A 22,589-nucleotide genomic window follows, 5' to 3' on the forward strand; every position below is an offset into this window, starting at 1 on the left:
ATTGGGGGAAGTGGCCAAGCAACAGTAGCCTTAGGTGGGGGAGGGGTTTAATTCCTCCCCTCTCCCACCAGCACGGGACTCCAGCCAGGGTCTGCCTGGCGGGGGTCCTGTGCTGGTGGGAGAGGGGAGGGAGGGGGAATTAAACTCCCCTCCTTCCATCCCCTTAGGCTACCAGCATCTGGCCATGCCCCCAACTCCACCCACTTGAGAAGCGAAGTAGGTGGGGAAGCCTGACAAGGGCTGCTGTGTCCCTGCCAGACACACCCTGGCTGCAGTTTGGAGCATGGTTTCTCGCCCCCACCCCCTTCTCAGCCTGCTGGAGCAGTGACAGTGCTCCAGCTAGAGAGGAGAGGGGTGGGGCCACCCCTGCTCTGCTGGAGCAGACAGCCCAGCCCAGCCCAGGGTTGCGAAGCATCCTGGGATGCTGAAGGACTGTGAGTTAACTTAAACCAGAAAGGGGTCTGGGACAGAAGTTCTATAAACTGGTTTGACCTAAATCAGTTCAGTCTGATACTACATTCAGCCAGGTTTATCTTAAATCAGTTTTGAAAGTGGTTTATGTGCACTGAACTTCTGTTCTGTTACAGGTTTAAGCTGGTTTCTGATTACTTAAACTGGTTTAAGTGTAACTTCTGTCCTTAGCCCAGGAGGGGATATTCACAGGGCCTTGGAGATGCATTCTTCACTGTCCCGTCACCTTCTCCCAGCTGCAAGGGATTGAAAGCAACATGCATGTTAAAATGGCAATGGGCTAGGGCAGTGCTTCTCAAAGTGGTGGTCCATGGACCGGTGCCGGTCCGCGAGCCACCGGTTGCTGGTCTGCAGCAAGTTGCCAGGAAAGAAAGAAGTATATTTTCAGAAGCATAACACTGATATGTCATAGCACCACAGTTCGTACGTTCCAACACTCCAAGTGACATCACGTTGTGCGAGGTGAGGAAAGAGAAAGAAACAGCCGGTCGCGCATTTGTGTAGCGCTGTTACACGCAGTTGCTGCCACTGGCTGAACCGGGAAATGGTCCCTGGCCCACTGGAAAAAAATTGCCAGTCCACCACATCAGACAGTTTGAGAAGCACTGGGCTAGGGAACCTGCCTGCTCAAGCATACTGTAGTGGTTTGGGGAGACTCAGGTGGCTTGGTGTTCCCAGCACCATGTTAGAAGGGGTGTGGGACTCCCCTACATCACTCAACAGCAGCTTTTCAAGAGCCTGGAGGAGCCTGAAGGCAATTGTATCCTCACTGCCTTCTGTTAGCCAAGGCATATTGGAAACCAAGCCAGAAAACAGGTGAGCATAAAGTAGCATTATGCTTGGTAGCAGAGCATAAAGTAGTCTTGTGTTTAAGGTTGCTGGTTGCCCCCCGCCTCCTTTCTGCTACATGTGTCAGGATGCGTTTAAGCCTTCCTCAGATGCCCTGGGGCTACAGCCAAGGCTGGGGACTTTGATTGTGTAGTGCCAGCGCTACTGCTGGGACTTAAAGCTGGAGGTTCCTGGCTAAACGGTTTTGCCCCTCTGCTCAAGGTCAGACCAATCACCATATTTGTGATCAGGAAGGAATTTTACCCTCGATCAGATTTGTACTGACCGGGGAGGGGTGTTGTCTTCCACTGTAGCAGGGGCAGGGCCCTCTTCTGGAATCTCTTGACTGTATATTAACAACCTTTTGTAGAAGCAAGATGTTGGCTGCCATGGTCCCCCCACAGCTTTACCTGTGGCAAGTTAGGGTGTTATATCTTGTGTTGTATCAGGTAGTTTTACAGAGAGTTTACATTATGAATTTGTATGGGATGGGTTGGATAGGGATGACTGATGATTCTGCCTCAGGCAGGGGGTTGCACTAGATGACCTCTGGAGGTCCCTTCCAGCCCTACTTCTCTATAAGTCTATGATTGTGGACTGAGACTTAAGAGCTCTGCATCCAGGACCCAGCTCTGCCAGAGAGTTGCTAGGCAAAGTGCCTGGTGTCGAGGTTCACAAAGTGTCTAATTCCTAACAAGAATTAATTGCCCAAATACCTTTGTGGATTTGGCCCTTAGTCTCTTTTGTCTGTCTTGTCTACTTAAATTGCACACTCTTCTGGCTCATTGTCTGTGCTTACTTTAAACAACTCATACCATGGGGCTCCTCCCCAGGGCAGCATGGTGTAACACAAATAGAAATGAACACATAAGGAAGCAATATTTAGGGGCTTGCAGGAGGACCTCCAAGAGGGGAAAAGAAAGTATGTGAAGAGCAAGATCTTTGCAGTATAGCACTCGCATCCCCAGGAAGATGCCCTGGGTGCCAAGAAATGTGCTTGTTCAAAAGGCGAAGGTTGATAATGAGCCAATGGCAGAGACTAATCAGGGGACAATGTGCTGTAGGTTTCTCTGATGTCCCCAGGCCTGATATCATCTCATTTAGCACATTGCTCACTCCATTGTAGACAGCACTCACATACCAAGCAGGCTGAACACAGCAGAGTTTATGTAGCCTTTGACTTCTGCCTAAATGAATTACCTCGCCTCCTCTAAAACATGAATCTTGTTATAAAGCCTAGCTCGGGCTCTTCAGACATCAAGCAAAGCATATGGTTTATGTATTAGCCTCTCCAAAATCTGTCATTAGCAAAATCTCACTTGAATCACAGCACCCTGGTCTTGACTGCAGTGCAAAGTTTAGTTATGTGCTAAAAAAAAAAACCTGATTCACTTGCCTTGAGCGTATAGAGTTCGAAGGTGCTGAAAGCAAATAGTGCAGCTGAGTGGCAGTGATGAATGGCACATGGATGACACGCTAGTGACTTTTCCAGCTCTCCCACCGTATGCAGCTGATGAAACTTCCTTAGAGGGTCTGAGCAGTGAGGGAAGTGGAGATTAGCAGACTGCAATAATGACTGATTCCTGCTCTTGTGGCCCATAATACACATCTCATTGCTTCCCTGGTTTTACCTTCCCTGGGAAGGGGATAGCTCAAAGGCTCCTGTAAGACTCTGTTCCTGTGTTTTTGACCTTCATTCTTGGGGTGAGCAGCACCAAGGACTATGGACCCAACCAGCAGAAAATCTAGCTGCTCTATGTATGTATGGTGCTCTCACTTTCTGGGTAAGCCACTGGTACTATGCTTCAATTTTATGGGAACCATGAAAAATTGAAGCCCACTGGCCCTGATGTCAACTTCTCTGAGCAATTACTGGGGTCTTTGAGGGCACTAAAGACAAAGCTGCACAATCCATTCATTCATATGGAGCTGGATTACATTTCTAAAGGAACTGGGTAAAACAGTGGTAATAGGTTGCCTACAACTTCCTTATTCAGCAGCACAGACACCATATTCCAAATGGAGCCAGGGCTGTGGCACTCAGGCAGGGGCTGGGAGAAAATCAACCCCTGCAAATTTGCTATGAGAGATTTACTCCTCCAAAGATGGCTTCTGACCATAGAGGGACCTTGATGGGAGCTGAAACAGTACAGGCAGCTTGAGGCATGCAGCTGGCTTTTCTAAGGTTCCTATATGCTAAGCACTCCAGCCTAACCTATTTGAGCAGGGCTCAGGGGCACTCAGACTGTTTTTCAAGTTCTGCTGGTAACCAAAATCTAGGGGTATATCCAACCATGAGACAAGAATATGGGTGAAAGGCCTGGGGTCTGAGATCTTAAAAGAGTGGGGAGTTTACCCTTGGCCCCTGTTGGAGAACAGGGAGAATTGCCTGACATTGGAGGGGGACAGAGTTCCCTGTGGGAAGGGAGTCCTCTGCCTCCATCCATTGGTGAAGAGAGAGAAAGGCTCCATAGAGGCAGACATCACCTGCACATCAGTCTTTAGACAATTCAGGCCATTATTTTTTTTAGATATAGGTAATTTCAATTTGGGAATAATAATACCCCATTGGCCTTGCTGCAGGAGGGAAAGACAAAGATGCAATACCAAACGTGCCTGGAGTCTGGCCTAAACCAGAGTGTGGAGTACCTAGAAATCAGGGTCTCTGACAAGCTTGCTCAAGAATAATTTTTTTTTGTAAAAATATATGTCTATCTATATGACATATATATATATGAGGTTATCTGTATCTACACTCTGAGTATCACTCCACAAAGAAAACCTTAACCCATTACAAAAACTGCACCTGCGCAGCCCATGAACCCGTACAAAGGTCCACTGGCTACCCAGACCTGTTACAATATCCACCTTGCGTGCTACATACACAAACAAACTCTGATCTCTCAGACCAGGCAACCCCTTCCTTTCATCCCCACCCCGCTTGCGGGGTCACCTATTCAGTTCACCTGTCATCCATGTCACTGAAGGTACTCTTAGCACATTTGGATGTTTTCAAGTTGGCTGGGTCAGATGACCTGCACCCGAGAGTCCTGAAAGAATTGGCTGAACTCATAGCAGTGCCTCTGGCGAGGATGTTTGAAGAGTCATGGAATTCAAGAGTGATCCCCAACGACTGGAAGAAGACTAACATGGTGCTCATCTTTAAGAAAAGGAAGAGGGATGACCCTGCAAACTATAGGCCGGTCAGTCTGACTTTGATCCTGGGAAAAATCTTTGGAAAAATTGTCAAGGAAGCTATCAACCGCAAACTCGTAACTGGTGGGGTACTGAGAAACAACCAGCATGGGTTTATTGAGGGGAGGTCATGCCTATCAAACCTGGTGTACTTTTATGACCAGGTAACTAACCAGCTAGACATGGGGCATGAGGTAGACATCATCTACCTAGACTTCAGCAAGGCCGTTGATACATTTCCCATAAAATTCTCTCAAATAAGCTGGAGTGTACGGGCCTAGACCAGGTGATGGTGAGGTAGGTTGGCAGCTGGCTCAGTGGCCGATCCCAGTGAGTGGTAATTGATGGGGTGGCCTCATCCTGAAGGGCCATCTTAAGCAGTGTCCCCCAGGGATCAGTGCTTGGGCCTGTACTCTTTAACGTCTTTATCAATGACTTGGATGAGAGAGTGGGAAGCGCAATGATTAAGTTTGCCAATGACACCAAGCTGTGGGGAAATACAGACACATCTGAGAGCAGGGCAAGTATCCAGGATGACCTCGACAGGCTGGTCCTATGGGCAGAATACAGTTAGATGAGGTTCAATAGGGATAAGTGCCGGGTCCTTCATCTGGGTAGGAAGAACCTTCGCTATAACTATACAATGGATGGTGGGCCACTGGCTGGCACTGCATATGAAAGGGACCTGGGGATGACAATTGACCGGAGGATGAATATGAGCCAACAGTGCAATGAAGTCACCAGCAGGAAAAACAGAACTCTGGCCTGCATCAGCCGATGTGTTGCCAACAGATCTAGACAGGTACTCCTCACTCTCTATTTGGCATTGGTGAGGCCATAGCCAGAGTACTGTGTTCAGTTTTGGGCACCACACTTCAAGAAGGATGTGGATAAGCTCCAAAGAGTACAGAGAAGGGCCACCCACATGGGTGGGGGATAGGCCCTATGAGGAGAGACTCCAGGAACTGGGCCTTTTTTGTCTGAATAAGAGAAGACTGAGAGGTGACATGATAGCTGCCTACAAGTATGTCAGGAGCGAACACCAAGATCTAGGGAAACAACTCTTCAGAAAGGCACCCCTCGGGAAGATGAGGCCCAATGGACACAAGCTTGTTGAGGAAAAAATTAGGTTAGGCATACCGTACAGGTAACTAGAATCTGGAACACACTCCCAGCAGAGTGCAGTCGCCATTCCTAGAGGTGCTCAAGAGGAGGCTGAAAAAGCACCTTGTGGAGTTTGTTTGAACCCAATTACCTCCTGCCCATGGCAGGAGACCAGACGCAATGATCTTACAGGTTCCTTCCGGTCCTTCTATTCTATGATTCTATATGACATTAGAGTCCAAGCCAGGCAGCAGCTGCAAGGCCACCACAGGGAGTCATGGCTGCTGTCCTGTGGCCATGGGCCTGTCACAGTCCTATCTTACAGGGACTGCTGGTTTATGAAATGCTGTCATTCCCAAGTTAAATCTCTCCTACCTCCCCACTCCCAATAATGTTCTCTTTGTTTTAACCCTTTGGGTCCTTGCTTGAGAATGGGGAAACACTGTTTATCCAGGGAACCAAAGTATCGTGATTAAGTTTCTCAAGTTTCTAGGTGGAGGTGAAAGTCAGCATTGGAGAGTTTCAGAAGGACTTTCTAGGTTTCTGAACCAGCACACCATACTGCTATCAGTATTTCAGAAAAATGGGTACAGGGAGCCAGAAATACAACTGGTGTAAATTGGCAGGACCTTCTTAACACAAGTAAAGATGCAGTGGTTTGGAAGGGAAAGCTTATCTACCATGCATAAATCATAAGGCCAGAAAGTTTTCTAAAGTTCCTCCTAAGTTCCTACTAAAAGTATTCATTGGTGCATTTCCATTCTCTTCAAGAAGAAATTATTTTACTCTGGTGCCAAGAAATTGACTGATTTGGAAAGAGGCAGCATATTTTCATTACAGTCTAGGGAAATGAAACCGATATTACAGATACAGAGGAGCAAACATTATTAGGTTTGACGTTGCATGCAGCTTATTGAAAACTGGTAGGAACAGACTTCTTAACTCTCTCTGGCTGGAAGAGACGCACTCCACGTCTGTGTTGAATCATAGGCAGACAAGGTTCTTCGGGTAAATTGGATCCCTTCTATTAGACCAACACAAATACAGTAGTTGGAAAAATTCTTCTTAGCAAGCTTTTGGGCACAAACATCCTTTGTCAGGCTGAGGAAGCATCTACAGATGGTCTGTGCTCTTCCTGTGTTAAATCAAGCATTTCTTTTAGCCTTGCAAATAATTTGCATAAGACCTGCAAATCAGAAGAATGAAATTAAGGTTGCAGAGAGGCCACGTTGCACTGAAGAAACAATGCTTGTTCTTTTTTCACTTGGACTGCAAAAACCAATAGCTGTTGTGTGCCTTATACAGCACAGAACACCCTTTCTAAGCTTAATCAAATAGCAAGCCCTTGACTGGAGATGTTGTCTACAAACAGCTTCCTATGCTGTGGGAGGGAGGTAACCCCAATTTAATTTTCCAACCAATTTAACTGCTGAGAGGAGTGTCTCTTGATTGCAAGTGTGAAGTTCTGTCTGTCTGTTATGAGCTTTGACCCTTCTAGCAGTAACTGTTTGGTAATGATTAAGTTCCCAAGCAAAGCATTTCCCCTGCTAAAATTGTTTTTAGCCCTAGCTTTGTTTTATTGTAGCCTTAGAAAGGTGGATGCGGGTAGGGTGTTTCTCTGAGTCTTCTCCTCATGCATCTAAAATGGATGGCTCTGACATTTCATGTTCCCGGTTGCTGTTTTTTAATTAGCGTGCGATATATTAAAGCTGGTGAACAAACTTCTCTGTATATCTCTAGGACTGATGCTGTGTAGTTTGTTGTTCAAGGACTGGCTTCCAGACTTTTGTGTTTCACTGCAATAGTATGTATGAGCAATGAGCATCTGAGGATGTAGGAGTTTTCATTTTAGGCCTGCATTTTGGCATGTGCTGCCTAGACAGGAAGGGCCACATCCTGGTCCCTCCAAAGTCAATGGAAATATTTTCATCCACTATTCTGGGGGATCTCTCTCCTTCACTCCTATTCTCTGGTCCCGAACATAGATTATGAACTGTGACCTAACAATGAACCTGTACCCATGCTATGCTGGAAGCCTACACTGGGGCTGTGTCAGCAGATGATGGTGAATGAGTGTGAAATAGCAAACCAGGGAATGCTGTACTCTCCTGTCAAAAGGACCTTCCCTCAGGAATGGCAGGGGAGGTGGGAGGGGAGGGGGTCTGAAGCTATGAGAGGCCTTACAGTTGCTCCATCTTCTTGACAGGGCTTCAGACTCCCTGATCTGAGTCAGGCACAGCACGGGATTTGACCTTGGTCTCCCACAATTCCTATGCATACCCTCAGTATTAGGCCATTGGCTATCCGGGGGGGCGCTCTCCCCTTCGCTGCCCAAAATCCCTTGTGGGCCCAAGTTACCCCTTGTGATGAAGATTCATGCAAAAATGAGCAAGGAAAGGAATATTTGGTTGAAAGATTCTGACCAGCTCTACAGCCTGACCCCAGGCTGCTGTCTTTTGTGTAATGATCCAGTGCTGGAGATCCACATCCAGACCATGGAGAAGGCAAATGAAGGAGGCTGTCCTCACACGCTTATGTTACTACACACCTGATCACAGCCAGGGCTCAGGAAATGGACTGTGCATCTTTGGGTTGGATCCAACAGACCAAAGGTGCCTCTTTGTACCACCTATTTATTTTTAGAGGGCTGTGGCAGTCACCCACATGGAGCATAAGAAGGTCTGTGCAAGGGAAGCTGACATGAGACTAGCCTGCACTGTGCCTCCAGCTAGCTCCACTGGTCTTTCACCTATTGCAAGCATCAGTCCAAATTCATATAGATATATAAAATCCATGCCAAGACTATTGGGTCACTCTGGGGGTTAATTAAACCCATCCTAACCAACCAGCCATGCACCCTTGGAAAGCACATATAGAAGCAATAGTTGCTAACTAGGTTTTGCTCAATTCTTCCAGCACTAATAGAGCTGCATTCAAGGCTACAAAGAGGGCAAGGAGTGGATAATGCTGTTTTCATCTTGTGGCAAAATTGCTGGGTAGTAGAATTCACTTTGTGACATGGTTGGAAAGCTAAACTATGGGCATGGCATTCAAAAGGCTCATCTAATCACTGTCTGCTCCATGGGCCAAAGAATTCCAGAATTCCTTATTTACTTCATGAGCTAGGATTGAAATGATCATCTCTGCGCTACTCACGCTTCACTGTATCAAGATGGCAAAGCATCTAAAGTTGTTTTCTATGGTCTCTTCACTGGCTTAGCAGTGAGCTTAGGAAGGGTAGAGAAACAGGTGAATTGTCATTCAAAGTAACGGCCCTAGTCCCATTAAGAGAGGCTATCAAGGCTCTGGGGTAGGTATGAAGTGTGTAGGACAGACTACAGACCTTGCAGTCTCCCACTCAGCCTTTGGATGCGGTATGGGAAAGGGAGCAGTGTGAGTATAACATGGGTCCAGCCCCCTTCAAAAGTGCTGGAAGTCCTCCTGCTGGCTTCAAGAGCAGCCTTTTGCCTTAAGGCAGGGTTGGCCAGCATGCAGCACAGGTGCCTCAAGCAGCACAGCAGATTGGGGCCGGAACGGAAAGCAGAGCAGCAGATCAGGCAGGGAGCACCGTCCTGGGAGCGGAAAGCAGAGCAGCAGGAGAAGGCAGTCAGAGCGACACTCAGAGAAGGCATAGGGCTAGTGTATGACATGCCTCCCAAAGAGGTTTCCTCCCCCTTGCCTTAGGGGAACAGAGTGCAACTTCTGGGAGAGGCTGGTGACAACAAAATGGGGTGGGTGCAATTTTCTAAGGGTTCTTTGTGACAGTGGCACCAGCACCTACTCAGAGTCCTGTGGATGCTTTTGTTAATCAGAACTTCCCTACTCATGAGCAAGGAGTTCAAGGGCTTAAAGCAAAGATGACTTTGTGGGGAAAGGAGAGAAAGGGAGATGTGGAATAAACTTGGGAAAGAAAGCCAACATTTAATAAATCAGCAATACTGAATAGGTATGCCTCCCCTGGCCTGCCCACAGCATGCCTTAGCAATAGCTCTGACCTCACCCCTCCTCTCAGGGCTGTGCATGGCTAATGAGGCAATGCTTTTAAGCATTAGTCACTTCCCTCCACCTCCTCCACAGCACCCCTCGCACAGCTTGTTATCCAACATCTGCACTCCAAAGTCGAGGCAAGTCCATGGCTTCAGCCCAACTGTATCCCTTTTGACCTCTTCTGCCCAACATTGCCTCTCTCAGCAGTGTCCCCTCTTTTTCTCTCCCCTTCCCTCTCCTTTGTATTTAAATGACTTTATTCCTTTCTGTTTAGTACCCCTGCTCTCTGCAAGTCCATTCATAGCATGTGATGAAGTAGGCTGTGGCCTATAAAATCTCACATCTCTCTGAATGAGTTTGTCTATAAGGTGCTACCCAGTTCTGCCTTCTGTCTCTCTCCCCCTTGTCCAGTTTAGGATGTGGACATATGAACTCTTTACTGCAGGGTAACAGGGTGCAACAGCTGCCTTGTGGTACGTGTATGCCTATGCTCTTACCCCATGATAAGTGGAAACTAAAATGCCTAAATTAAACCTTTTTCTATTGAGGGTATCTGACTTATGACCTGGTCTTATTGAGGGCTAGCTCCTGCAGTTCCTCTGGAAGCTGTGTACTTTCTCTACTCCATTCATTGCCTCAAATCTGCCCCCATGCCCTCCCTACTTTTTGACTAGTCTAAGCCACCTAGAGGCACAATTTTGCCAGCAGAACTTGGGGAGCATCTCCACGCAGAGCCGCTTGGTGGTGACAGCAGTCTCCTTTCTGCCAGCAGAACAGGAAGTGAAGGCATCTTCCCACCAACAAACAGCTGGCAGTAGGTGTGCATGGACATGCCCAAGCCATCTACCTGCTGCTATTGTCCCCTTCAGCAGCTGGCACTCTCACCCCTGCCAATACAGCTGCTCTAGAGGAGCCATATGAGGCTGCCAGAAGGTGTGTAAATGTGAACGTGCCCTGGCAGCTCCTCTGTGGCAGCTACTGTCTGCCAGCAGGACTCCTGACAGCACAGCAGACTCGTGTAGATGAGGCCTCAGAGTCTGAGCTACTGGAGGAGCCCTGTACCAGGTCACACTGCCTCCTTTCTCTCCCCTACACACTGTTTTCTTGTTAATACTTTTCCTTGCTCCATTTCCCGCACTCCACACTTCAGTTGAACTTGGGGTGAGACATCTCCCCAGGCATATTTGCTGTGGAGCTCTGTCCTTTCATTACCCAAAAGAGAAAAAGGCTTTTATTAACCTCCAAGTTCAATACTTAGCTGAATTTTATCCCCATTGCCCCAATATCTCTCTCATAACTGGCATGCTAATGATGCCTGGGCTGCACGACTCATTTCCCTGGCTGACCACCAGGTGTTGGCAGAGGGATTCCTCAGCTGTAGCCCCATCCACACCTTGGGTACTCAGGTGGCTTGGGACCATGCTTTTTCCAGTTCACTAGCTAAAACACTAGATACCTGCCCCCTCCGGCTTCAGAACACAGCACTTAAAAAGCCAGTGTCCTGGGATCAGAAATGGGTAGTGGCAACCCCGTGCTTGTGCTCTGAGTTGCGTCTTCTTCCCAGCAACACCCAGGTTCCAGACCACACAATCGCTAATGCTAGTTGGCACTTATATGGTGTTCTGCAGGAACCTGCTGTCCAGCCTGCGCTATGCTGGAATCAGACTGGATGGTTCGAAAAGCCCCCTTTGATAGGAATCCATGAAAGAAATGCCCTTCCCTTTTGAGCAGCCAGGCAAAGTATTCCTGTAAGCCAGCTGCTGCAAAATATTTCAGTGGAACGTCAGGGCTGCGGTGAGCGAATAACCATGAGTCAGTGTGTGCTGCACCCATGTGCTTCCACAGTTCATGTAGCCCTTGAGTCTAGGGCTGGCCTGACACAAGGGATCATGACATCCAGGTTTCAGCTATGTTTTTACACAAGAAGAAACAGATGATTAGGTGCAATTGAGGCAGCACAGTAATAAGGTGCGCTGGTACCTTTGAGCAGCTGTCTCTGGTGTGCAGTGAATGGAGAAGAAGTTGGGGTGGGGTGGGGACAAAACTTACCCCTCATGGAGCAACCTGATTGGAAAATAAACCCCAAATCTGCCAAAATGCTCTGGCTCTCAGTTTTGCCTGAGGTCATAGCTTGGCTCTGTTTCTTCAGGAGGCTAAACCTGTTGCTGAGGGCCTCGTTCTGGTCACCAGTTGGCTTTAAAGTGGTGTTAGTGCAATGAAGTGGCCCCTATAGTTTATGCCACCATTGTGTAAGTCCAGAAGCAGGCCATTTCTCTGAGCATTACTCCTGTAGTCTTACTCTGCTGCTCTTCTGTTCTGCCAACTCCAGTCAGTCCTGACCCACAGCCTCATCACGCTCTCATTACTAGTTGTCTTCCTGCTCCAGACTCTGCTGGAGCCCCACATTCTGGCTCACAGTCCCACCACTGGTATCTCAGTTCTGGGCTTGCACATGTATGTATGGCAGCTCCCCTGTAGGCCCTTGACTTGGACCTTTGTCCCTCACTGCTATTCCAGCCATGAGATCCCCACACATCTCTATGATACCATACCTCTCCTGATTTTCTGTCCCATGTTGCTCCACCCCTGAGCTTAATCTCCCCACCCCCGCCATCTCACAGCAGTTCAGGCATCCTTCAAACCTGACCTGCTGCCCCTACTTCTACTTGTTTTGGGGCTCTTACATGTACATACAGCAGGAGCACCCTGTTATACGAAGGGGAACTTTGTGGCATTTTCTTTGTTTTCTGCAGAACTTACGCTCTCATTAAAGGAAAGGCCCATCACACTGTCGGTGGGGACCAGGAATTAGCTGAATGCTGCCTGCCTGCAACCAAGGGTGGGCATGCTGGAATGAGAGCTGTGAGAGGTGGCCTGGTTCCTGGAACAGGAAGGCATGGAGAAGAAAGCAGTCTGTGCCATGCTAACAAACCCTGCACTGCTGAGGAAGAGATTATGCCTCTGTGGGGCACTGGCTCTCTCCAAGCTGCCTGTGGGCCAATGCTGCTATTAGCCCTCATCAAGGGCTTAATGCCACACAGTTACTTCTATTTATCACTGTTCTCACTGCCAATGGACTTAGCAAAGCCATCTGGCTTTATCCAGTCTTCTTGGGTTATCCACACTGCAAAGGAGGAGCAGGCTTCCAGGACAAAGTGGTCATATTCAGTCATCATTATCACAGCATTGGGGAGACAAGGAGAGAGATGGAGCCCAGAAGAAGCCAGGTTTCTGGGCAGCTTGCAGGAGAAGGTGAATACCCAGCAAATATAAATGTGCCGGGCAGTGCAGTGAGCCAAGATGACCCTGGGGCCTAAAAATGTGGAAAAGTCAGTGGAAGCAGAGAGGGGATGTTATCCTTGCACCTAGCATCAGTGAAGCAGTTCCAGGATACTGGCTTCAGTTCTGGTGTCAGATAGTAAAAGGGCATTGACAAACTTGTTTGATGAGAAACAAGACAGATTCAAGGCCTGGGAAACCTGAAGGAAAGCCTGACAGACAGGGGCTACAGCTCAGTGTTTAGTTGCTCCAAGAAGTGCCTAAGGAGGCTTCTGACAGGAGAGGGTATTTAGAAAAAGGGAGCTGATGCCAGACAAATTCAAACTAGGAGCAAAAAGCTACATTTGAGCAATGAAGGGAATGAATCTGTAGAACAATTCATTAGGGGGCATAGTGGATTCAGCATCATGCAGAGGGCTTCAATCAAGACTGGGAGTCTCTTTCTAAAAAGGCCTGTTTTAGGATTGCCCTGGGTGAAGATCTTGGGCCTATGTCCATAGGAGATAAGAGCAGATGAGCATCATGGCAGGGCCCTCCAATTTCAGATCATGTTCATTTCTGGATGGCCTCATGGATTAGCCACATGAGTCAGGGCTGGGGAACTGAAACTGAGTTTTATCATTTGTATTTAGAGTGAATTTGCTTTAAGTAAAATTTGCAGGTATTACCTGCAGATATCTAAATAATTCTGTCCTGTGTTGTTGTCATCTCATAAAGAATATTCCTTGAACCTCTAATAAGGAGCTCTGAGTGAGGAAAAAGGCACTGAACCTAAAATTATTCTTGCTTTGCTTTGCAGCAGAGATTTTCTTTAGACTTTGCTCAACCCGTTCCCTCTGACTTCCTGCTACAGATTTTTTTAAATGTATACAGTTTTTCCCAGTGCAAGAAGGAAAAGTCAACAGAATTTATCCAACTTTTTTCCTAGCTTTCTGCCAGATCCCATCTTATAGTTATCAGTTAATACAATGAAAATAAAATGGTGAATTAAGCCCTGATTTTAAAATATCCCCAGGCCTTCAGCAATATAACTCCAGCAGTCTGTACCATTCAATAAAATGCACTGAGAATTTACCTTCAACCCACATGGTTGGTGTTAGGACCTAATCCAGTGCTCATTAAAGTGAATGGGAGCCTTTCCTTTGCCTGTACTGGGTTCAGGGTTGTCCATTTTTCCTGCTCATGAGACTAGAGTCACTAAACAAAGGGGCTCTGCATTTCAAATAACTAGACAGATCTTGGTGACCAAGCTCCCTGCAAGAGCATAGCTTGGCATAAGCATAGTTTAGCTCAACAACTGCCATAAAACCCTACTGGAATCAGTGGCTCAGCTGACTGAACTAATACCAAATGAACTGCAGAACTGGTGGCTTGGGAATGTTGAGGCCTCTCACACATACGAACCAGCTTAAAATCCAGTCAGTCCCCTGCTAGCTTGACTTGTACTGGGCTCTTCCTCTGACAGTGGCTCCCTTCATTTCAGAGAGCACACCCCTGGCTCCCATCCCTGGTGGTGCTGCGCAGAGCTGTCTCACTGGCGCACACAGTATGTCATCCTGCCCATAGCACAGCAAAGTTGGGTTGATGCTGTGCACACTAGTCAGCTTCCATCCACATAATTAAACACTTTCAACCTTTGCCATTTTTTTAAGTTTATTGATTTCTTTCTGGTCTATTACACTTCTTACCTCTGCCAGCAGCTAAGAGGATAGAAAATAAATCTGCTTACATTTCACCAGGGTTGTTTACTTATTGGATTATTAAAACCCATTTAAAATAATGTAGGAGAGCAGTGCTTTAGCACTGCAAGCCGGCCCATCTTTGTCTAGCTGCTGCTGCTCCCCACCCCCTCCTGCGACAATGCCCTTGTTTAACCGTCTGCCTGCACTTGGAGCATGGCACTGAAGTTCAAGAGCATGAATGTAGCTTGTGGAGCCCTCATCTGACTGACAGATCAGAAGATTAAGAATTAATAGGAAAGATAGGATTTGGGATTAGAGAGGGAAAAATTCTAGTGTAGCTACAGCACCCATATGAATAAGTAAACTCCTAATGAAAGAGGTGTGGAGGAGTTCAGAGGCATTCATTTTTCTGTGGCTTTCCTTGGGTTCTTTCTTATCATAAAAACAGAATTTCTTCTGGCTGAATCACAGTGTTCAAGGAACAATCTGGGCCAGGAGAGAGATTAATTCATTTCTCTCTCTGCTCTCTCTGACCTGCCCATGTGAAATTGCTCCCCTGAAATGAAACTGAGCAGTTTTGTAGTGTGTGCTGGAGGTATTTTTTAACTCTCTACCTGTACTGTGTTTAGTTTTTTTCTACAGTTTTATGCCTCGGGTTTCACTGACGCCACAAGACTAGTGCATGCAGGATTAGGTCCCTACTCCAGGATCATTATTCCCTTACGCTATCAAATGTGAGTAAGCTAGAGAATTTCAATAGTGGGCACCATTAAATATCCATCAGCAGGTAGATACATGCAGAATCACACATAGCCCTCAACCTTTAGTTTGTTACTCCCTGCCATTCTGATCATGCTCTGCCTTGCCTTTTGTGCTCTGTGTTGTTTTCTGGGGTTCTCATCTTGTATGTTGATAGTAGAGAAAACAGGGTATGTATCAGGTGAGTGGCCCTATCAGTGGTTCTGAGACTCACACCATGGCTAGGGACAGACATTCAAAAAGCCTAAGCCTGAATGGATTCAATCTTTGCAGGTTAGTCTAACCTGGCTAGGCTGAACTGGTTTGTAACTGTATAGACTTCTCCTCTGGACTGAAGAAATGTGGGCACATGCCTGCAGGGGCTCAGGCTAGAAACTGGGGGGCGCTAGAGAAGCCCTCCCTTCCCTTCTACAATGCTGAGCTGATTGGGGCATGGCCAGGCTCCTGCAGGATGCTCTGATTAGGGATGGCTCATCTCCCACCACGCTACTCCTGACTAGCCCAGCCGGGAGTTGATAACAACATCTATCAGCCCATCAAAACAAAACAAAAGCCTCTCTCATTAGTTCAAGCTCTTAAACAACTTTTTCCAAGGAAGGAATGGAGGGACATTACCAGATGGCCTGTTGATTAAATCCAAAAAGCCTTAAGTGGACACTGTCCTGCCTGCCTTTGTCCTGTCTGCCTTACACAGACACCTCTCAGCACCTCTCACATGATGGCTTCAGGTCCGTGCTGTGGAAGACGAGAGGGGAGTGGTAAGGTGGGGCACCTGGAAGCCAGGCAGATATTTCTATGCCTGCCATCTCTGCTGGAGCTCCAGCTAGGGAGCAGAGAGGAGGAGCCAGCCGAACTCTTTGTAGCCGAAAGCCCCACGCAGGGCTGCAAAGCATCTGAAATACTGGGGGACTGTAGTAAGTTAAACCAGGAAGGGGCCTGGGACAGACACTGCAGAAACCAGTTTGACCCAAATCAGTTAAGTCTGATACTAGATACTACATTCAACCAGGTTTATCTCAAACTAGTTTCAGCCATTTTCAAACTGGTTTATGTGCACTGAATGTCTGTTCGGTTACAGGTTTAAACCAGTTTCTGATCACTTAAACTGGTTTATGTGTAATGTCTGTCCCTAGCCTCAGAGAGGTTGGTTTGTGCAGCCTGCATTCAAATGCTGCAATCCCTGATGTGGGTGTGGAACTTGGCTGTAGTGTCTTTAATTAGAGCAAAATAGCAACAGATCTCAGTTTCAGGAAGAAAGATGATATTGAAAGATGGTTTGAAAATTGGACATGCCTTCCTACCTCCCTCTCCGCATACACAGTGCATCTATCTTCTTGTTGATTGCAGTGGCCCCTGAGCTCTCTTCAAAAATAAGCCATATGTAAACTTCAAAAATAGGTTCTGAAAGTTAAAAATAAATGGCCTGACTTCTGACAGCACACAATCATCTGGCAGCTCCCATTCATAAAAATCACGCTGTTCACTCTGATACCTAAACATGGACATGGAGTTTGCAGTAAGGCTGGATATTCTAGTCACTGCTTCCTGTAGGCACTCAGGCCATCAGAAATATGCCTGCTTTGCCCACACATCTGGGAATGTCTCCAACTTCAATACAGATAGAGCCCAGCTGACTGCTGATCCTTCTACTGTAGTTTCTCTGAGCCATAATTCAGTCAGTAAATATCTGTATCATTCTTCACTACGGGATGTAGTTACAAATGTATAGGTATTTGATTCTTTGAGCAGTCTTACTCCTCTTACAGTACAAATGACAACAGGGGCTAAATCCTAAATGGCCCATATTCATAACCACATGCCTGCAGCTTTTGACTTATGCAATATTTGTGATTCAGCATTTCCCTCTAGGTGAGAGCAGCCAAGAAGCTGGGTCTCCTGCTCCCTGCACAAGTGTCCTAACCACTAGGCTACTGGGTTAGTGGAGGGTTCTGTTTTTCTTCTAGTTTGCTTCCAGAAAGCACCCAAAAGGCAACTGTCTTTCACTACAGGGGAAAATAGAATCCCAGACTGTAGATATGTGCCACGCATTACAGTCACATGCCTTCGTATAAGATATGTAGGCGCATAAAGTAGGATAAGATTTAGCCCAGGTTTCCATAAAGAACTTCTTTTGGCTAGAGACAGACATTACACGTAAACCAATTTAAGTGATCAGAAACTGGTTTAAACCTGTAACAGAACAGATGTTCAGTGCACATAAACCAGTTTGAAAATGGCTGAAACTAGTTTGAGATAAACCTGGTTGAATGTAGCATCAGACTTAACTGATTCGGGTCAAACCGGTATATGCAATATCTGTCCCAGATCCCTTCCTGGTCTGAGTTAAACCAGAGTCCCCCAGCATGTTCCCTGGGCTGGTCTCTCTGCTCCACAGCAGGGCTCACCCCTCCTCTCTGCTCCCTGGCTGGAACTCTGGCAGAGAGGGGTTTTTTGGAGCTAATCAACAGATAGCTGGTAATGTCCCTCTGTTCCTTCCTTAGAAAAAGTTGTTTAAGAAGAGCTTGAACAAATAAGAGGATTTTGTTTTCTGATGGGGTGATAAATGCTGATAACAGAGCTGATAAATGCTCTGTTATGGGGGAGTGAGGACCCCTCCCTAATCAGAATGTCCTGCCATGCCCCCCCCCAGCTTAGCATTATGAAAGGGAAGGGAGGGCTGCTCTAGTGCCCCCTGGCTTCCAGCCTGAGCCACTACACGCATGTGCCTGCATTTCTTCAGTCCAGAGGGGATGTCCATTTGTAGACAAACTGGTTTAGCCTAGCCAGGTTAGACTAACCTGCAGAGATTGAATCAGTTCAGGCTCCGGCTTTTTGAATGTCTGGCCCTAGTTCTAAGGGGTAAAAGGAGGGACTCTTCTGCTCCCTCCGGAGGCAGTATTAAACAGGTCTTATTCTCCCTGCTTCCCAGAGGGAAATATCTATAATAAAATGAGCTCTAACTCATAGAAGGCACTGAAGAATGTCAGGCCTGGGGGAATGAACAACACTTCCAGACAGGCGATGGTGCCATTGATGGGACGACAGAAAGAGTAGAGTAAGACTGCACAGCCAGAGAGATGGGGACATGGCAATCCCTGGGGAAAGGAGATGCAGAGTTCTAACTAAAGCAGAGCAAAAATCAGGAATACTGTGGAAACCCTGTTGTGCTTGAGGTGAGAAACAAATACCCTTTGCTTGTTTAAATGAAATGCTGGCCTGCCTCAAGCTTTGAGCGTTCTACATGGAATGCTAGGTATTAGCTGGTATGTGTTAGTCTGAGAGCCAATATGTTTTAAAGGAGGCTGAGTGCTTGGCTGAGGCCTTGAATTACAAGTGGAGAAAGAAGCAGTGGAAGCTCTGCACCATGCACTTTCATTGCTGCCATGATGTTCTGCCATTGCTTTCCCTGTGGAAAGGAGGCAAGGAATGAGAGGGTGTCAGAAGGGATCGTATTTACAAAGCGAAAAGTATAATGCATTGCCTGTCATGTTACTATAGCAGAGTAAAGCCCCCATTGCTGTGCACTTGTCCCTCTCTCTCGGGGGTTTCGTATCCACAGCCGAGCTGGTGTAATTGCTTTAGCAATTGCAGGATTCTGTAATGCATGGTTTATTTGCTGATACATAGCCACAGGTTAAGTTGGAGGCTTCCCCAGGGTCTGATGGCATTGTTTGATCTAGCTGCCTTTAGGAGTAACAGCAGTTCTGAGTGTGTTCTAGCGGTGGAGAGGTTCCTGAGCCAAGGCAGAATACAAAGAGCATGGCACAAGCATAAGGCATCCCTATGGCTGCTGCTGCTACAATAGTGTGTATTCACTGGTACAGAAGGCGAAGAAGTGATTTGTTTGATCTCTGCAGTACCCAGGTCTGTTGTGCAGCCTGTTTAAATGAAGAAGTGACCTTAGCTCCATCTGTGATGGAGGGACGATGCTCAGTGTTGAGTGACAACTTTATTAAGATTGCTAAAGGATGAGTACAGGGTGGGGGGCCTGAGGGTGGAGGAAGAGAATCTTGTTCTCAGCTGTAGCACAGTGGTTGTATCTGCCCTGAGCACCTGTGTAAGGCTGTCTGCCCCTTATGGCCTGCTGCCTTACATGCAATCAAGAGGATAGAATTACTTTTTGTTGCTTCTGAGTATGTTGCTACCTTAAGTCACTACCTGTCAGACTTCCTTTTCAGCAGCCATGGCCATTTCCTCACCAGCCCTATGTTGTATTGTACCTCAGCCTTTGTATAGCTTTGCTACCCAAGGTTGACTGTAATATATTGTGATGCTTATACATCTTTTCAAGTGCTGTTCATGCAAAGAAACTCTACCTCTTTTTAGTCTCTGTTGCTGCTAGACAAAGATGGACAGACAAAGGACTCCACAGAGTCCACCTGATTCCAGCCAGTGCCTGGACTTCATTACAAAAGCTGCAGAGATACATATCCAGTATAAATATAATTTTATAATATTATATACATTATATATTTATACTGGATATTTGTCTCTGCAGCTTTTGCAATAACCACTGACTGGAGTCATGTGGAGTATGTGGAGTCGCGTGTGTGTGTGTGTGTGTGTGTGTGTGAGTGAGTCATGTGGAGTCTATGGAGTTTTGTGTGTGTGTGTGTGTGTGTGTGTGTGTGTGCGTGTCCTCATATATTTATGAGGATAAAAGTAGTTGGGAAAATAAAATGACTCATAACCTGCACTGGATTAGCTGCTGGAGAGGTGAGCCAAAAGGGATGAAATGATTAAAAGCAATCATTGCTCTGCCTTATTGTAATAATAATACGTAAACCTACAGCAGTTCATAAGCTGCACAGTCTCTGCTTTGTGGTAGCTACTCCTGATCTGTCCTGTCACTCTCTTATAATACCTATGCAAGAAAATAAATTAGACTTCCAGAAATATTGTCTGTAATAAAAAGTTAGCAACCTGCAGAATCCCGGCAGGAACCCAAGAAAGATACATCTCCTGCAAACAAATGCTCTGATTCCTACTGATACAGTTCCATATGATCTTACAGGAACAAAGTGAAAAAATGCAGATAGTGCACAAGGCTGCTATATCAGTTAACAATGGGAGATAAATGCCAAAGTACAGCTTTTACACAATTTTTATCCGCAGAAGCTGATTGGAGGGTGCTCTGATAATTAGTGCCCTGAAGGGAAGGACTCCCCCATCAATGCAAGCCATAAAGGGCCTTACCTAATAACAAGCTCTGAAAGTCACCGGGTTGGAAGTGGCTCTTGAAGGGGAAGAAGTCATCCCCTTGGGCCAGAAGCAGCTTTTCCCAGTAGTATGCTTACTGAAAACATCTGGCAAACTGCAGAGATTGGCACCTGACAGGGAAGTTCTACTTCTGGCCAGAGAGAAAAGACTATTTGGTAGGTATCCTTGAAAGTGAAAAATCTTTGTCTGAGAGGGAGCCCCAAGTCTATTATGACCTCAGCAAACAAGCACCGGGAGGTAACCTCTTTGGCCAGTAAAGCAAGATTTCTTCAAGAAGGTAGCTACATTGATGGGGTGTAAAGGGCATCATCTCTGAATGAAGAGTTTTAGAGTTTTGCATTGCTACATTGATGAGAATTCATTGTCAGCAATAACATTTTGAGTTCAACAAGAGAAGACATCTAAAGTCTGGGACTCCATCTTCCATCCCCTCTAGGAGATTTAATGGTGAAGGCTGAGTGCTACTTGGGGTTTGTCTGCACCACACAGTGCAGTGCCATGTGCAGATACCCAAGCTAGCTGAACAAGCTGGCTCTGAAGCTGGAAACAATATAGATCCATTCATGCAACACTGCACCCATGGGAGGATCCAGGAGTTTGTAAAAGGGGGTAGGAGAGCAGCAACTGGTGCTGCAGGAGTGTCTGCATCCCCACTCCCAGCTTCTGCCAACCACCTACCAGGCCAGGCAGACTATGCAGGAGTGGTAGCCAGGGACATTTTTTAATTCCCTGAATCAAGTAAGAATTCCCCCCCCACAACTCTCAGCAACCTTTCCCTTCTCCTCTGTGTTCAACAGCCCTTCCCTCCCCTCCCATTACACCCCCTGCCCTACCCCACATCCGCTGCTGCCCTGTACCTGGCTGACCCAGAAGCAGGGAGAGCTTCAGAAACAATTGTGCCTTGCTGCAGCTGCATTGGGAGTTGTACTTGTCTGGGGACAGAAGCAGACACGAGCAGGTTTCCCTCCCTGAGTGTGCTTCCATGTTGGTGGGGAACCCCTGGGGGAATTGGACAGATGGAGAAACCCACTTGTCACTTCCACTGTCCCCAGCTGAGCCTGGTTCCCCACATAGGATGGCTGGAGTGGGCTCTGGGGCTCCCCTGACCCCACATCAGCAGTGGCAAGCTGGAGAGGAAGGGAATGGGATGGAAGGGGACATGCCACTGAGCATGGAGGGGAAGGAGGGGCAGGGGGGAAGTTTTATCTGCCTTGGGGATTTTAATAAAGTCCCCAGCTGCTGCTTTAAAAAAATCCCATGGTATGGTCCAAAAGACAGGGTGTAACTTCACCACTGAACCCTCACTGGATATACCCTTGACTACACCTGGTCTAGAAGGCACACCATTCACAACTAGCAGAGACATCCCAGCACAGTGTTACACTGCACCACACAGGCGTCCTCTCAGAGAGCATGTAGGGAGCTGGTGGGATTCAGTTACAACCCAGTCGGTGAAATTCATCCTCATGCAAAGCTTCCGGAGCACTGTTGCCCCATATGTGCCTGCATAGACCAATACTTGAGTGACTCCTCAGCTTAATGTGATCTCTGACTGGGGACAACTTCACCTTTAGGAGGAGAATTCAGGGCTGATGCAAAATGCCCAGCTGGTTTGATCTACAGCTCAGAGGCAAGTTCTGTTTTGACAGGAGCTGCCAAAAATGCCATTCATCCCAGTCCATTATATTCAGAGTACATGAGAGGGCTGTACCTGGACTAGAGATTCACAGAGAGCTGAATCTTGCCTTTCTCTGTGTTGCTTCCCCCAGCTAAAAAGAGTGACTGTGATGGGGCAAGAATGGAAATAGGAATGGAAGGAGGGGGGAAAAGGGGAAATGGCATCCCAAGAATCCGATTCTACAAGCATCCTATTACTACCCCATGGTCCTAGTCCATGTGGGTACTAATGATGCGGCCAGGACAACCCCCGATCACCTGATGGCAGACTACAGTGCTCTGGGCGGCGTGCTGAAGGAGTTGGGTGCACAGGTGGTATTCTCTTCCATCCTACCAGTGAACGGACGCGGAAGACGGCATGAGAACTGCATCCGAGAGACCAACTGG

This window comes from Alligator sinensis, unplaced genomic scaffold, assembly GCF_000455745.1.
Source record: "Alligator sinensis unplaced genomic scaffold, ASM45574v1 scaffold434_1, whole genome shotgun sequence".
NCBI lineage: Eukaryota > Metazoa > Chordata > Crocodylia > Alligatoridae > Alligator > Alligator sinensis.